Here is a 19,258-nt window from a genome sequence, read left to right as displayed (position 1 = left end):
CTGTGTTTCACACAGAATTGCATAACGTCTAAAGCGAATCCTTGTGAAAAGGGAAGTGTGCTTAATGTGCACTTGTAATTTAAATAATTCAAATGATTTATTTATATACATTGTGTATATATAGCATATTTTATGTGTTTTATATTTTTATATTCAGAGCTGCTTATTTACAATATACATTTATATACACAAACGCATCTATTCATACATATTTACTTATTCTTGATTTCCATTTATATATTAAGATTTATATCTATTAGATTCTGGTATATAATTATTTCCCGTTTGCAGTTATAATTAAAGTTAATATCTTTTACATGTACATTATAAATGTGAAATTACACATAGCAAATGTTTAAAATAGAAGGAATTATGAAATTACAGCTTAGAGAGGCAGTCAATAAAAAAAACTTCATCCAATCACATTTAATTCGAATTAAAAAGGTAATACATTATCATTTCATTGCAATTTACATGTAATTTAAATGCCTGAAAACTACAGTATGTATATTATGTTAAAATATAACATTTTTACAATAATTACTAATACAGTGAGAAGCACAATTAAAGCAAAAATTCAGCCCAAAATGAAAATGATATTATTATTTACTCATATTCACGTTATTCTATATGTGTGTGTTATTTTTCAGAAACAATACAGGCAATTTAGAAAATTGCTCACTTCACAAGTAATTTGAATTCGTATGAAGTTGTCATACATTAAAAACGACTTCGAATAAATGATTCAGAATCACCTTTATTGTGTTTCATAGCCCGTGATCACTTTGAACTGTTCCTACATGGCACAGGAGAAGCTGCGAGACAGCCGTGTCTTAAAATAGACATTAAAAACAATCACTTTCATTCATAAACGCACTCAGTCAGCTGTGTTCGGAGACTACAGCGTCATCTCTTGAATGTACTCGGTGCCCTTGCAGACAGGAGATTCAGGGACGTGCAGACTGAGGGTGGGTGCTTGCCTTGAGCTGACCCTGTCTATCCCCTCGTGTGACGTTCTTTGTTTTCCTGCCATTGTATATTTGTTGAGGAGGAACGCTCTAAAATTGGCTTTTTGTTTGAGAGTTTACTCAACAGCACGGTTTCCTTTCATTGCTCGTGCCATTCCACACTTACCGAAACATCTTTAAAATTAGTCAACCAAACAGGAACCCGTGCGGGTGAAAATTGGGATGCTCGGAGTGGGTGGACATCTTCCTCCTCCGCTTTATTTTTACACCGTGAAGGATCCAGTTTCATAACATCTCATATTCCAGTTGTTATCTGGGCATGTGCAAATCACGGACGACGGAGTCCTCGTGTAACACAACCTTTCCACTAAATACCCTCTAACGGCTCCCGCGGGACTCGCTCGCGGCCCGGCCTCCTCGTATACAACATGATGTAATGTTTGCACAGGCTGTAATGCATAATGAACTCGCCGAAGTTCTTGATTCCTTTATAAATAACAGCTTTAAAGTCACTCTAATCTGGCAATGAGCTGATGCCAGGTGGATTTCAGCTCAGCGCCGAGGATGTTGGAGATTTCCAGGTGAGTGAGAAGTTTCCAGAAAGTAAAAGGCAGAACAATGCAACTTGCGGCGACTCTTAGAAGTTGGAAAACGCTGACATCCGGAGCTGAGCCTGGGATTGTGTCGGGCCAGACCTGCTCCCGGCCTCCGTGTTCGAGAGAGAGATGGGGTCTTTGATGAAAGAGGTAGTGGAAAAAGAAATGAAGCTTTGATTTCTGAATCTCTCGTAATGTCTTGTTCTGTAAAAGTCAAAGTCCCGTGAATTGATGGCTTGCTGGATAAGGCCTCTCGTGGTTTTCAGGTCTTTTGCAAAAGATGATGCTGTCCAAGTTTTGTGGGTAGTGGTAAGAAGGCATGGAGGCAAATCAATCTCATGTAGTGTAAAGTGAGAATATGTAATCTCTCAAATTTTACCATAATAACACTCATTTTATCAAAAATCTCTTTTCTAGTAAAGCTGTAGTCCGTAAGTAACAGGCCTGTCACACTGATCCGACCAACTGAGGGAAAAAGCTTTACAATAAATCACGCTACAAATGATCGTTTTATTAAATCAAACGAACGATTAGCTCATATCACATCAAACCTTGCAAATAATTATTATTGTTGTAATTTATTCTACAATGCTACAATTTGAATTGTGTCGATTCTTGTGAAAACGTGATTCTGCACATAAAAAAACCTTTAAAAAAGCCCTTTCCTTTAAGAATAAGCACCGTAATGAAGCTATTTCCAGATGGATCTCATATCTATGTTTGTGAAGTTACGAACATATGTTGCTTTTACACTTGCGTTTCTCAAAAGTGCACTTAACACCAACGTGCAAGTATATATTTATAAAAATTACTAAATGTTTTATTAAATGCTATTAAATATCAAAAGAAGGCTTGTGTGAAACTGAAAGCTTGGGTAATGACTGCTACATATATTGTATATTAAAACAGAAAACTTATTTTAACTAAGTAATATTTCTCAATATTTTTTATTTTCTTTTTAGATTTTAATCAAGTAAATACAGCCTTGGCCGGCACACAACGTAAAATATAATTATACTCCACTTTTACCAGTAGTGTGTATGTTTTTGGAAGCCTTTACACCGCTTAAATAAATATACCTCAACCGCAGAGACTGCAGGGGTGAAGAGGAAGTACAACAGGTTGGGAAAACTGTAAAACAAATTCCAGTTTTCCTGATTCCTGCTTCCAATATCGGCACTCCATCCGACCCCCTTGCTCCGTGAGATTTCCTGCCTATTTCTGGCCCATCCGCTCCCTGGCATGATCCGACTGTTGCTCGGGCAGATCCGGACAGGGAGAAAGCAGGGAACAGCAGGAAATGTATTTTCCAGGCGTCAAGAGCCCCCGCCCAGCTCCCAAAGAAAGGGGCATCGGAGCCTATCACACACTATTTAAAGATGACCCCAAGTGTGCAAGGGTGTGTGTTAGTGATGCTGTGTGTGCTAAGTGTGTGTTAGTGATGCTGGGAATGTTCACTGACAGCACTTCTGGAAAGTGCCACAGTCAGTATGGCATCACAAACACACACACACACACTCTTCCTTGGAAACCTCTTCCTTTAGAAGTTAAGTTGACTTTTGTGGGATGTTTTAACGCAGGAAAACACTTTAAGTATACATATATATATTTGTCTGAGGACATGATACAATTTTCTTTTTCTGGGGAAATCCTATTTTTCTACAGGCTGAAATCTTTAGCCTGATGTGTTTTCTTTCTGTCTTTATAAAGCCTAAAACTGACACATGACTTAATATGATTATTTGCAAATTTAGTTTATAAATTAATGGAAATCAATGAATGAACGAGTCTAAATAAATCAAATTGTCTAAATACAAAAAGCTAACAAAACAAAGAAAATTTTTTTTAATGCAAAACACACACATACACACACATACACATACACACACACACACACACACACACACAAAAGCATTATAACTAAAACTGACACATGGCTTAAGATGAATTATTATTTGGAATTATTTGCATTATTATTTTCCATTTTAATTTATCAATTGAATTAATAAATGAATTTGTCTAAATAAATACAACTGTCCTAATTCAAAAAACAAAGCACAGCAACAATGGGTAACAAAATAAACAAAAAACAGACACACACATGCACACACAGTCATGACAATACACAATTAAAACTGACATGACTATTTGCATTTTTAGCTTATGAATTAATTTGTCTAAATCAACACAGAAACAATAACAAAATAAAAAAAGCTAAATGCAAAACAAACAAAAACATAACACCTTGCCTTAAAGCACACACACACTAAAACAAATTGTACTAAATACATAACACCTACCCCTAAATATATATATATATGTATGTGTGTGTGTGTGTGTGTGTGTGTGTGTGTGTATCATTGTAACATTGTCTTGAAAGACATTAAATAAAAAGCATGTAACTATCCTTGAAATAGTTGCCCATTAGCTCTAATAGGATGGGAACAAAAAGGAATAAATAAGAGAAAACCGCATCTATTCTGAGACTGAAAGCAGTGGGGTTATGGGTCTTTGAAGAGGCACCTGAGTGTGTGATGTTTAATGGCCGTTTAAGCCTTTCTGGGGGATGTAAGGATCTGAGAGCTGTGAAGCAGAGAGCAGAGCTGTGGAGGTGCTGACCGCTATGCCCTCACTGTGCCCTGCAGGAGAATCTGGACTCTGCTGCCTTTGGCACATGATGTGACAGAGTGAGTACTGCCTCACACACAGAGACAAACACACCTAAGACCGGTTTATGATCCGCTATGCTGGTGCACAAGTGTCAACACAAGAGAGTCCTTCAGAGGCATCAGCAGTCATGTAACACCATATAAGAATGCCACCATCAGCTCAAGGAGAAAGACAGGATTTTTTCCTATGGCTATAAAAAAGGAATGTTAAATATCTCATATGATCCCCAACATTATAACACAAAGGTGATGATTTTATGAATGATTTGTGTGTTTTTAAGAATTTCTAATGGAATGAATCACGATATCTACATTACCTAATGTAAGAAAAAAAGTATAAATTAATCAAAGTAAATACAATTTTATAATCAAAACAGAAAAATAAAAAATATATGTTTTTTAAACTAAATGTTTAAATATCTCATGACACATGACAAGACCTAATGATGTTATTACAAGGATTTTAAGTGTGATAAAAATGACAGAATTTCTGATTTTAAAGCCAAAAATGAAATTCTGCTGAAAATGCACTCATCCTCAGGCCATGCAAGATTGTAATAAGATTACTGTAAATGGGTGCCATCAGGCAAACAGCTGAAAACAAAAACAAAAAACATCAAAATAAAGCATAATCAATTATTAAGCTACACGTTTATAGGTAACAAATCCATCATTATATGCTTTTTAACTGTTGCTTTCAGCTGATATACAAGTCCTCCATTACATTAAGTGGATGTTAATGTAAGAGGACGAATGATGGACTTTTCACTGGAAGAAGCGCTATTATGGACTATAGACTTGTATTTGACCAGAAGGGATGGTCTGGTGAGCAAGTGTTGTAATGCTGAATGTCTCCAAATCTATTCGGAAGAAGAAACAAAACAAAGAAATTACATAAAAAATGTTTTTATGTGTAACAGCTTTCATTTCATAGTTCAAATCCACACTATTCCATTACCAGAATAATGCAATAATTATTCAAATATTTATGTAAACGCTGGACAGGAGATGCTTGTAAACTACACGTTCTCTTGCTAATTTCGTGAACAGACATCTACCTGGTCCTGGAAGAGTTGCTTGGCTTTGAGAGTTTGGACCAGGATCAAGAGAAACAAACATCGCCACTCCAAAAGAAAGCACTCAAAACAGCATCTGGTAAGAATCTTTAGCGTAGCTTTACTCATTCTTTTTCTCTTTTGCTTTTATCTCTCGCTCTCTTCCTCCGTAAATCAGGATTCTTTCTGCAGTTAACGCACATGAAAACAAATCCATCTCCGTTCCTTACCAAAAACAAACTTTTCTTTGATCATTTTGGGTAAAGAAGAATAAATAACAGACTGTTTAAATGTCACTCTTCGTGTTTAGTTCATAGTTTACTAAAAAAAAAAAAAAAAAAAACGAATTTCTCTCGAAAGAACTTAATTGCAAAGTTAACTGGGAAATCTCTGTTTGGTCACAGTCGTGCTTAAATCAGAATCCTTTCTCATCTGGACCCCGTGGTGCTAAATATCCAAAAATGCACAGCCTATTTTCAGCAGGTGGCAAAATAATTAGTATTTTATGTATTGTGCGTTCACAATCTGGCAGTGCCGCCCGTAGTTATATAAATCAGGAGCGCAGGGCCTGGCTCAATCTTATCAAAATCCGACCTTGAAATTCCTTCCTCTAAATAAACAAAACTCAGATGCTAATAATACAACGTGGAGTTTATAAACTGAAAAACATAGGACTGGTCAACTGACGTCAACCTGTTGGTTTGATACCGTGTGACAGGACATCCTGCAGGTGTGGGTGGCTTACCTGGACTCCCGTCCTCTCCACAGGGGCCTTGCACTCAACACCCACCCCATCCGCTGCCTCCGCCGGGTCAGACCGCTGCCAGCGGTGGGTGGTTCACCACAGATCTCCAGCGCTGGAAACCTGGATCCAGTCTGCCAATTCAAAGACAGGTATTAGAGATCAAACTCTTTGAAGTATTTTTTTTTTCTTTGTAACGATGACTAAATTGTGTTTACTTCCACTTAAATGCACAACCCACTAGGTAAGCTACTTATTGAGAAAAGAGACAGACATCCGCTTCTGGATAGCCATTTGAGTCTCAAAGCGTTTGATACAACGCCGCTCGTATTGCAGCTTACAGAAAGATTTGGACCAGTGCAGTATTTCATCCTTTTTAACTGTACCTCCCACCTCTGTTATCGTGCCATTGGGACAGGCTCCTCTTTACTACCGAATCAGGACTTTAACTCACGCTGTTATGGAATGAGGCACAAGGCAGAAACTAAAACTTTGAGGTCTGTGTAAACTTAGAAGGCAGGTCACAACATAATACTTTACACTACCATACCGCAGGCATGCTACAGTGCATGGATAAATAATTATTCTCTCAGTTTTCCTCATTAACGTTCAGATGAATTAAAAAGGCTTTTCACTCAAAATGAGGCCAAACCTGTAACTTTTTCTTCCGTGAAACGCAAAACATATTTATCAGATTCTTTACAGTGAATGGTGGCAGATGTTGTTTAGCTCAAAGAATGATGAAAAAGCAGCATACTTTTGCCAAACAAATGGTGTGCTGCGAAAGGGGTTATAATTCCCGCATAAAAATAAATGACTTGCCGTATATGGTGAAGCACTGTAAACATCATTTAATGTTATTTTACTGTAAGCTATTGCTAATGTATTGTTGCAAATGTAATCTATGAATTACCATGTAATTTACAGTAAAAAAAAAACCCAGTAATTTCTTTATTTTTTTTGTAATTATTAAGGTGTTTTGTGCCGCATTGTTATTTAGCTAATTTTTATTGTGCTATTAATTAATTAATTAATAACCTGGCTGTCAGCTTTTGCCATAATTACTGAATATTTTACAATATCTGTATGTGAGGAACAGACAGAAATAATATTAAATAATGACTATCTATCTTTTATGTTCCACTGAAGACTGACATTTGGGTGAATTAAAATTTTTGGAAAAACAATCATCCCTTTAATAATTTATGAAATCAAACAAACTGAACCTTACTGCAAAGTGTAGCGTCATGGCATTTCAGTATGAATGAATTCTCAGATCTTTATTTCAATAAAGCATCACAGGTGGTCAGCATCTGTTACTGTTTGTGGCCTCATGCGATGCGTAGGAGTAAAGATAGGTTTATCTCCCCGCGTTATAAATATATTGACGCACATCCATTCATCCTCTTGATTTACATGTAAGAGTGTATAGGGTTCTTCAGCAGAAGCATTCTTCTTTCCTGTGTGCCCCGCTAAGCCAAACACAAAGCTTCTTTACAGGACCAGCCAAACCCTGTCTGATTCAAATGACTCACACAGCACGGATCCAATCAGATCTCAGAGGCTTTGAGAGGATGTTGTAATGAAAGCAACATCTGTCCCACTTATGCTCTGCATATCAACACATTTATGCAAGAATGACAGTGTAACATAACCATTACCATGCGGCCTGACACATCTCTAAAGTCATATTAGCAATAAAAGCACATGCTCCCATCAGAAGTAGTTAACTATGAAGAATTACTCTTGTTCAAATGATCATTTCTTCAACTATAGACACTTTTGGCTCATATTTCAGCTCAGTTTATTTATTTGGTTGCGATTAAGACGCAGTCATCATTCAAATGGTTTATGTGTATTTTAAATGTTTAGATTTGCAATGTCTAGAAATATAGTTGATCATATTTTTCCTGCAGCGTAAAGCTCATCCCTTGTTGTCCTCTCACATCAAATTCATATTTAGTTACAAACATGCTTAGTTTAGAATTGTTTTGACTGTTTAAGTTTGTGGATAGTGTTTGATCAGAATGGAGCATATTTCTCTCCTGGTTCAGATAAGGCAAGTTTTTCACCAATAACCGTTTGTTTTTCTTTAATTAAAAATATACTTTCACTTTAATAAACTATATTTCACTGGAGTTATGTGGTTTGTGATGATGCTTTCATCACTCCAGAGGATCTATTGGTAAGCAATTAATGTAATGCAAAATTTCTCTAAATCTGTTCCAATCAAGAACATAAGACAAACGTATCTATATCTTAGTCGGCGTGAGGGTGATTAATGTTTCAGATTTTTTGTTATTATTATCACTTTTATTTAAATTCCAAGCTACACATGCATGGCATGGCTTAAACACCTTGGCCTTAAACACCTTAAAACACCTAGCTCTAAATACAGTTTGAATCCAGTTTGTTTTGCACCGTGTTCACACTTGCGTTTAAGAAATGAACGTTAATACGAGGTATAAGCAGTCCTAGTATCATCAAAAGCATGCCAAAAGGTTTGTTTGACTGCTGCAGTGTGCATTTCTTCAGCTCCAAACCCAAAAACTCTCCACACAAACCCCCAGAACCCAGTGCTAAACATCTGTTAGACCCCCTAAGAACCCCTCTTTGTGTGTCTGTATTTGCCTGCTCGCCGTGCTTGAAGAGTGTCTGTTTCTAGATAAATGTTTGAATGCGTGTACGTGTTTGTGTGCACGCTCAGACCGCTGTGTTTCTGTGCGTGGACGGCTGAAGGATTCTCTGCCAGTCCCGTTACGATCTCAGCTCCCCTGGCCTGTTGATTGACGTGCTTGAGGGGGGGTCTGTCCTCGCACACATGGTTTGGGTTAGCGGGGCAGTAAGGATGAACCCTCCCCTCGTATTTACAGGTTATATACCGTGTATGTAAACAGTACAGAACCGTTATCTGACCCTGGCGTCCCTCCTTATCCTCAGGCCGATGTTTGTATTGGTTATTAGCATGAATTGGAGAACGTATGAGGTCCGGTGTAGGGTCAGTGCATGCTGAGGGCACATGCTCAATAAAAGCAATGAGCTCTTATGATTGATGTCCAACCATTAGTCATCTGATTATTACACCTACTAGGCTTTTTTAATGGTTATGCAATACTTGTTTTGGAGAAAATGTAACACGTGTTTGAATAACACTTGCCATTAATTAATTTCTTGCATATCGGTGAAGGCACGTTTGTGAATATGTTGTTCAATACCCATGTTTTTGTTGTTAGAAATCTAATCTTAATTTATTAAGCAATATAAAATTTTACATGAAAAATAGCACATTTTGGCCTGATTATCTAGTTGTTCCCACAAATTAAAATGTTAACAATCTTCTAAATGTTAACAATGCTCTACTCAATGCTAATACTCTACTAACATTATAGAGAGTTAGGAGATATATAGGTGCAATTTTAGCAAAATATTGGGGACCATCAAAATAAAGTTTTTTTTTTTGTTTTGTTTTTTAGCTTAATATGTGATATTTTTAATCAAATAAATGCATATTTGGATTGTGACACTCTTTTTTAAAAACATCTCAAAACATTAAAACAAATCTTAATTATTCTAAACATGTACTGTACTTACATATACAGTATGTGTATTAAAGTATTTTTTGATGTTAAAGCACCCCTTTTATGCTAACTATGTGTTACAAAGAAAAAAATATCATCAGTGATCATATTCAACCTCATATTTTAAATTCTATGTTCTATTGAACAGAATAGAAGTTATTTTGAGGAACAACCTTGGATTTTACTTCAAATATCTTCTTTTGTATTATATAGAATTAAAAAAAAAAGTCAAACAGGTTCGGAAAAACATGAGGGAGAGTGGTTGATGACAGAATTATTGTGGAAGCACCATCCCTGATGGAGTTAACAGCATCAGGCCTTACTTTAAACACCACCCTTGGAATGTGCCTCTAACGTGTCTCGTTTTTGATGCTGATATCAGTCTCACACACACATCGACATGCACACGTACAGGGAGCGATCCACGTCCACACTAACGGCCGTCAATTCCCATGCAATAACAAACAGAGGGTATGTGGGGCCGTACTTTGTATGATTTAGAGGGGCAGTCAAACAGAAAGGCCCTCTAGGGGAAGCACAGAGCTGCCAAGTCGTGCTTTAAACCCCAGAGCACAACACCGCTAAGCCCACGGCCAAGAACAAGACACACGGCACATGTAGAAATTCAAACGCAGGGAAATAAATTCACTATAGAACATCTACGCAAAAACAGCCAGGATAGTTACTAAGCGTTCTCTTACACAATGTATCAACGAATCTATCCAGACCTGAACAGTCTGAATAAAACTCACCGATGTAATCTGTACACCTGTGGGTTACAAATTCTCCAAACAGAGAACTTAATGCAACCATATATTTAGAGTGTAAAGATGCCATAGCAAATCCACATGGTATAACTCTCATCATAAAAAGAGTTGGGAACTGCAACTGGGAAATAATAACTGCTCCTGCAGAGAAAGAGAAAGAGAGAGAGAGAGAGAGTTTGGCAGAAGGAATGTAAAGAAAAAGAAGGAGATGCTGAGAGCGTCTCTGTGCTTTCATAACCCATGGAGAGTGTTTTCCTGTTGGCTGGCTTTCTGGATGACATGGTGGTCAGATGGATGAAGCTGACCAAATATCTGATGCTGGATTCAGCTAAAAGAACTTACACCTATGTGTGATGAAAGGCTAATAAAATGATAAGAGCATCAGAAAACTTCTGTGCTGAGACATTGATGACATTTTTTACCAAGAAAATAACGGTAGAATACTAGCAAAGATCTCATGACAAAAACACAATAGGGTCATTCCTTGTCAAATCAATCAAATTTCAAAAACTTTCCCAGCTTACATTTATGCTTTTGCTATTATTTTTTTTCTGAAGAAAGATAAACATGTTTAGTGATGAAAGTTTACTGAGTACTGGATAAACGTTTACCGAGTATAACACTATTCAGAGATTCAGAGTGAAATTGCATGGGATTAAAAATGACTTTAAAGATGGCAGAATCATAATATTACGTTTCCACAGATATTGGTAGTTCTATTAGTAAAATCTGTTGACTCTAGCAATATTTGTTACAGTACGTGCCAATGGGGACCATTCAAAACTTTTCAAGTACTGCCATGATGCTGCCAACTTTCTAAAAATCATTTTTAACCCCTAGTAATCTTTCTTTGGAAAAAAAAAAGGTTAATGATAATCTTTACAAAGGAACACACCTTTTATATATTTTGAAGCCTAATTACCATCATCAGAAGTAAAAAGCTATAAATGTAGGCTAAGGTACACCACCGTAAAATGAATTCAACATCCCTACTACTAAGTCTACTAACTCTTTCGGTCTTCACTGAAAAGCATTTTCTCAAAGTTTGAGCACAACCATAAGCACAATGTCCCTGTAAAAACTAGATGTGCTTTCCTGTGATGACGTTTATTCTACCCAACAGCTGTAGCCCCATTTAGCCGCTATTTAGCAACTACTTTTTTCAAGACAAGCCAAAGCTTTAAAAAGAATCACAAGGGCATTACTGATGTATTTTATGTTGAAGAATAAAACGTATTCACCTCAGACCTTATTTCAGGCTTTTAGCCAAAGAAAACATTTAAAAAAATTATTCCATTGAATGATGGAACCCGGAAGTGCTAAAAGGTTAACTTGTTTCTAGGTGTTGGCCAACAAAAATATATCATGTCTGCAGCACTCTATGAAGTACGATGGTTCCCAATGTTCTTTGAAATATGTCATTTTGCATTCTGTAGAAGAAAATTTGAAAGCAGATTTTAAAAGACGTGAGGGTGAATAAATTGATGAGTAAAGGTGAGTACTTGAGTGAGTAATTTGGATGAATATCTGTCAGCTAATCACTGTCCAGTGGCAGGGGTGCTAGATCTGGCTGGCTGGAGTAGACTTAAGACCTCCCATTTTAGTCTGACCTAAAAAGGAAAAGGAAAAAATGTGATGCATGGCCAAGTACGGTGTCCTTCATTCCAACTCAGAATCTGTCCTCTGCATTTCACCTATCCAAGGTTACACACAAAACAGCGAGTAGTAAACAGTTAAAACTGTTTTTATGAATCTGACCATGTTGTGGGGTATTTATTGCCATATATGGTTCCATGAAGAACTTTTAAAGTGCCCCTATTGTGGGTTAATGAAAGGTTCATATTTTGGTTTTGGGATCCCTAACAACAGGTTTCAGCACACTTTCATTGTCTTATAATATGCATTTATTTTTAGCTAACTTGTTTTGTGTACAACTTGTGTTGAGTTACTGTGGAAACCAACACCTAGTAGCAAAGAATGAATTTGCATTTTCATTCAGACCAAGCCGAAAAGACCAATTATGTCATATTGAGGCCAACATGAAACTTGGGATTCATGTTAAAATTTACTCAATGTTTCAAAGAATTAGAGTCGACTCTTTCTTTTGAGAGACAATTAAATTTATACATGATGCACTTAAACTTTGTGGAATGTTTTTATTCACTTATTTACTTAAAAAAAACTCATTTTCAAAAATCCGTAATAGAGGCACTTTAACCTGGAACCTTTCAAATGGACAAAAGTTTGTTTAACAGTGAAAAAGGCTCCTCAGACTGTAAGAATGTTCTTCACACTAAGAACAATGTTCACGTAAAGTTTCTTAGAGGAACCCTTATTCATCTTTTCTATTCTTTATTGACATCTTTGGTTCCGTGAATAATGGTTCATCATTGGCATTGATTGTTTAATAAAGAATTACTAACATTCATGCAACCTTTCCATTGTACGGCTTTCATAGTAGAAAGACTTTTAAAATGTTCCTCATACTGTTGATACATGTTTTTTTTCTAACAAACTCTTCACTAACAGGAACCCAAAACAGTTCCTTTATGATATCACTGCAGAGACATACTTTTAAAACCTTTAGTTTAAGATTGTACACCAACAAAATTCAGTTTAAGGGATACTTAAAGTACAAATAACTTTAACCGCATGCATCCACCGTTTACAGTGACAGTTACCTAGCAGCACGGGCAAAACTTTCAAAACATTTATGAGATAAGCCATTGCCATAACATGATGTCACTGTCCAACAGTCTACTGCCAAACATGATCCCATGCCACTGTGCAGTGATCTATCCATCATTAATTATTGGATCCCCAACTTGTAACGCACATATACAACCACACACACTCGAATTCAACAGCTGTCGTTTAGAGTTGAGAAGCATAACATTTCACACAAGGTCAGAGGTTGTCTTCATGCAACAAATGTGAGATTCACAAAATTAAGTGAACCCGTGTGTGTGTGTGTTTGCCGATCATGACACAGTCACTGAATTTGTTTTTTTGTGGTTATGTGATGTAAAGGCAGGCATCTATTAAGCGAGTAGTGATCTGTCAGTTAAACATTGAGGAATATAAATCGTATGAATCAGTGAGATCCAACTCGAGATCCAATTTCCTACAGAGTTTAGCTTTGATCCTAATCAAACACACATGAGCATGCTAATCAGTGTCTTCAGGATCATTAGAAAAATCACAGTTAGGTGAGTTTTATCAGTGTTGGAGCTAAACTCCGCAGTGCAATGGACCTCTAGGGTAAGATTTGAGGAACTCCGGTATAAATCAATCAGAGATCAGCAAACCCTGAATTCTTTGGGAAAGAGGCCCTCAAAATATTAACTCATAAACATGTCTTAAAAAGCCAGAGAAAATGTGGCCTGGAGTCTCCCTAAAGCCTCAGATTAGTTTTTATTTCATTAAATATCTATTTTCCTGTCAGTTGCTAAGCCTTTAAGTGCCTTTTAAGAGATGTTTGAGCTTGTCGCCACTGTGAGTTAATCTGTATCCAGTCTTATTAAAACCATCTATGCTAGGAATGGACATTCAGTGGACACAGGCCTGCACAGAGGTTAAGGTTCACTGGGTCAATAAAACCAAAGTAGTGCGAAACACTATAATCATAACTGTACAGAAAGTTAGTCCAAACTCAACACTGAGTAATAAAATTGGGGAAGTTTGCATTTTGACAATGTTCAATCAGGGAAATAAAGGGTATAGTTAACCCCTAAATTCCTACCTGCATGTCATTCCAAAACCAGACTTTCTTTCATTTGCAGAACGTCCAAGTGTTTTTGTCTACACAATGAAAGCCAGTGAAGCATGATACATTTTTTTCTGCCTTTTTCTGACACTAATAATTTTTCTAGGAGTGTAAACAATGTTTTATCATTTCAATGGGTCAAACGTTTATAAGAAAAAGAGAGAACAACTTTTGTTGTGGTGAAGTCATTCCCTAAACATTAATCTCTGCTGAATTCTTCACATCTTACAAAAACCAGCTGCTTTCAACAGGAAATTGAACATTGGAGAGAAAGAACAAGAAGTATGACTGATGAGATATTGGCACAGCTACGATCACTGCTGACCTGGATAGAAGATGCTGGGGGATTTATGACTGATGTAAAGCCCTTCTTATGGAGAGGAGATATGCAAAACAGAGTAATAAATGTTAGCAGGAAAACTGCAGATATCCTCATTTGATTTGAACATCATAAATACTGAATATTTATTACTGTAAAGAGGGTTTCTTTTTATTAGCTGACTTAATACAGCACATTTGTGTGCCTTAAATCTTCTGACTCATCCTAGAGGTTAAAAAAGACCCCACAACAACACCCAAAGAACTGCAGGCCTCACTTGCCTCAGTAAAGGTCAGTGTTCACGAGTCCACCATAAGAAAGAGACTGAGCAAAAATGGCCTGAGTTCTAAGAAGAAAAAACAAAGGCTCATCTCAGTTTTGCCAGAAAACTTGGTGATCCCCAAGACTTTTGGGAAAATACTCTGTGGACTGATGAGACAAAAGTTAAATTTTTGTGAACACAGCATTTCAGAAAGAGAACATCATACCAACAGTAAAATATGGTGGTGGTGGTAGTGTGATGATCTGCAGCTGTTTTGCTGCTTCAGGACCTGGAACCAGGACTTTCTGTGATATATGGAACCATGAATTCTTCTGTCTACCAAAAAATGTCCGGCCATCTGTTCGTGACCTCAAGCTGAAGGGAACTTGGGTTCTGCAGTGGGACAATGATGATCTGAATCCTATTCAGATGCTGTGGCATGACCTTAAAAAGGTGGTTCATGCTCGAAAACCCTCCAATGTGGCTGAATTACAACAATTCTGCAAAGATGAGTGAATCTCTACAGCACTTTAATAGGCTCATTGCAAGTTATGGCAAACTCTAGATGGCAGTTGTTGCTGCTAAGAGTGGCCAAATCAGGTTTAGGGGGCAAGCACTTTTTCAGAGAGCGCCATGTGGGTTTAGATTTATTTATTTCCTTCATAATAAAAACCTTCATTTATAAACTGCATGTTGTGTGTGTAATATTTGATTAATATTTAAATTAGTCCGATGATCTGAAACATTAAAGTGTGACAAACATGCAAAAAAAGAAAGTCTGTTGAAAATGTACTCGCTCCCATGTTGTAAAAAGATCTCATCAAAACAGATTTGAAGAAACCTAGCTTCACAACTAATCACAATAATCCTTAAGTAATCCACACATCTTCAGTCAGCTGTATCTCGAGTAAAGTATATGGTGCTAACCTCCTTTCGACATTTCAAGTGGGAAAAGTTGTTAAAAAAAGGATTTGAGTGTGTTCTTAAATGCTCAAAAAGACAGTAAACCAAGGTTAAATGCAGAGTGAAAAGTCTGTTAGAATAATTATTCATAGTATTAGTGTTTTGCCTGGGGACACGGAGTGATGGAATGATTATGTATATGCTGACTATGCTGTTTTAGTAGGCTATCTCAAAGCTTCACAACAACTGCATTGGATCATATACCCATTTGGCACTTACTGTTAAGGAAATATTGTCCCTCTTGGCTATAGTTTAAGTAAAATATGTCGAACAATTTTAGCACAGCTGTATCTGCTGGTTTAAAACATGAGATTTCTTAAAAACATGTTTATGTAGTCACCTTCTGACAGATTGCTGTCCCGATAGAGATGATTCTTTGCACTGCACATTTAGTGGACCTATCAATCTAAATTAAAAAGTTGAGTTCAGTGGACAGAATCACTAGCACACATTCTCCTAAACACAATGATTGAGAAAATGGATCTCGTTCTAATGGTTAACCAAAAGACATAGACACAAATGTAACTCTAGACCTTACTTTGCCATGTCTGCTCCAAGGCAATGTTTGGAAATTCCTCACTAATTAGCACCCTAGCTTACAAGAGTGAGCGCGCGCACACAGACACACACACACACACACACACACACACACACACACAGTTTATTGCCATTAGAAATTCTTCCCCTTATTAAACCTCAGCTGACTCCACCCTGTAGTTTATTAGTTTTAGACCAAGTGTATTATACCTCGTTTATTGGGACGGGCTGTGTTTGAAGGATGACCTGTTTGGGATTCACGTGGGCCTGTCACTCTCTGGGGTGCTGCCGGACCACCTTTTATGCCCTGGGAGTTGTTTTAACTTCCCTGAACGGCTCTTGTGAAACACAAGAACTTCATGTTTCTGAATGTGCTCATTAAAGTGTATACGTGTGTTTGTAAACGTGTCTGATGGCGCATGGAAGTCTATGTCCTCTTTCTCTTTTCACCTTACTGGTCTTCATTTTGCAATTATGTCACTTCCTCAATATAAAGCATTATTTGGGAAAAGAAAATAAATGAAGGGCCAGTCAAGTAGTTCAAAAAAAGGGAAAAATTAAAGTTTTTTTGTTGTTGTTTTGGATGTGCAAAACTTTTTTTTAAAAAAAGAAAAGAAAAAAGATATTGTAAAACATATTGTCCATATGTTTTTATATTGCCCTATTTTTTTAGGAGGCTTGTGCATGCAGGAGAGTCAGGTTTGATTTTTTTTCTTTTCTTTAAAAATGATCTCTGGTGGAAGTTCAGATAGGAACCTGAAATGTTAACATATACTATATAAGTCATCTACGGTAGCACTGCTTTAAAAAAATGTTGGAGTTTCCATTAGTTACAGAGTAATAGCTAATACAAATGTTAGGATAATCAAGTATGATTGACGTACAACGGGTAGTAAAGTAGAATATATAACGACAAAGTTGAATCTAGTAAAGTAGAACAGAGCTCAGTAGAGTGCAGTACAGTATAGAATAGAACATACTCACAAGAGTTTTACCACAAAAAAACTCCTAATTTGCTCATTGATATTAAGTAAGGGTTCAGATAGTTATGTTGAGATACTGGGTTGGGATGAGGAATCTAGAATATGATCTAAAAGATTTTTCCCTGCTCAGCAGGACTGCATTTATTTTATACAGTAAAAATATATGTTTGATTTAAAAAAATGGCCAAAAAATATTATGTTACTATCTTATTAATTTTAAGTTAAATTGTGCTTTGTTGGAAGAGCGATAATTATTATTTTTTTAACTGTTTTGTAAATTATTATCATTATAATTGTTTTTGAAAAGCAAGCCAAAACAGTAAAAATAAAATTTTCAATAAAAAAGGCAAAATACATGGGAAAAATGTATTCCATTGGCACATCTTACATTGAATAGTACAATAAATGTCCTAACTTCTCAACCAAAATTCAAATTACAAAGCTAGTTTAAATGACTGTTTTGCTTAGAGATCAGCTATGATTCATAGTACAGACACAATCTGTAGAAACAGAAGAGAGGTAAAGAAACCATTGAGCCAGGTTATCTTACGTAACTAAATGTATTCACAAACATACTGTCGTCCAGCTGTTGGTCTCCCAAAAGAGTAAAATACATTTCTAAACTTGACTCACTGGGCTGCTAAATCCAATTTCTTTTTTTTTTTATTGGGTTTATATTTGTTTTATTTTGCTAGACCGAGGGAACAGGGAACATGACCTTCTTTATGACTTAATAGGAATAAATCTCTTTTAATTCTCTCTGTGTTTTAACAGGGTCGGCATTACATCATCCAGTGACCTATCAGATGGTTTGGTCCTGTGAGAGTCACTGACCTACACCTCCCCTAATCTGGCCCTCACTCAATGAGAATTAACACTAGCAACAGGGGACTATTCAAACCGCTAACACTTATATTTCGCACACACATACCTGCCTGCTTTGTGTTAACAGCTTCCCATTCATATACTCTTACGAATATAGTGACTCCTAAACGCATTTGGACACTTTTAGAGCAGAATTTTAAGCACCATTGCATTAACTTAATATCTAAGCAAATCGCACCTGCAGCTAGTTGTATTTTTTTTTTTACAACTTCACTTTTCAGAGCCATTTTATTGAAATTTAATTACCACGGTATTTTTTAGTGGATGTATGAAGTCAGTTCTCCTGATGTTTACGCAGATGTTCTTAAAAAGTAACCAGAGAATTACATTAATATGAACATGATCCACTAACATTTGAAAGAGTCCAAATACTGTCTTCATTTCAAACTGTGTATCTATTGGTTAACAAATTAAACCGTAACACACTTTTCTATGTTAGAATAATAGTTTTAAACTTGAATTAAAAATGTAGTCCCCTTATGAACTTTTTGTCCTTGTGGAGATGTCAGGTTTGAGGGTCCATCTTGGGAAACTTCATCTTGAAAAATACTAAATAACCAAAAGAAACACACACGAAATAGGAATTTAAGCCTTATCTACAGCAGAGGTAGAAATAAACGTGTATTTGCCAAGTTAAATATCAGTTGTCAGCACCTTTATCAGGCCATCAATCCTAAACATTTAAAGGTTTTTTGGAATGAATGGAAAACGGAGATGGAAATATGGAGAGTTAGAGATTCTGGCATCAGTTTTACATCGATATAATTACAAATTCTACAACTGAGCATATGTGTGTGCGCGCATTTGTGTTTTCACTTAAATTTAATGTCAAAAATGTTGCCAGTTGTTGTCATATTAAAAACTGCCCCATCCTTAAAATAAAAATAGCCACATGCAGCATGTATCAAAACAAATGAACCATTATATAGCTTTGTGTGACATAATATAACTTGTAAATATAATTACTCACAAAATCTTCTGTCTCTTTCTTTTTAATAGAAATGCTTCCTTCACAAATAAAACTGACATATGATTCACATGTTTCAATATTTAACAGCTCACTTTCGGGAATAATGTCAAAATATCAACTCAAGAGTTTAAATCATAATTTATGGAAGAGTATTGCATAGCTTCAGAAAAATGCAAATAACGCTGCATGAACAACTTT

At 36.4% G+C, this 19,258-nt stretch overlaps 1 long non-coding RNA gene across 1 annotated transcript; it reads left to right on the top strand.

Moving 5' to 3' along the window:
• The first annotated feature begins 637 nt into the window (after positions 1–637).
• On the top strand, positions 638–19,054 carry LOC122324791. Its single transcript, XR_006247228.1, has 4 exons — positions 638–4,251; positions 5,284–5,388; positions 6,007–6,182; positions 17,980–19,054. It is a non-coding gene; the product is annotated as an uncharacterized LOC122324791 (long non-coding RNA).
• The last annotated feature ends 204 nt before the right edge of the window (positions 19,055–19,258 follow it).

This window comes from Puntigrus tetrazona, chromosome 20, assembly GCF_018831695.1.
Source record: "Puntigrus tetrazona isolate hp1 chromosome 20, ASM1883169v1, whole genome shotgun sequence".
Lineage (NCBI taxonomy): Eukaryota > Metazoa > Chordata > Actinopteri > Cypriniformes > Cyprinidae > Puntigrus > Puntigrus tetrazona.
Note: the sequence above shows the minus strand (reverse complement) of the source record. Positions and strands in the feature narration are given on the sequence as shown.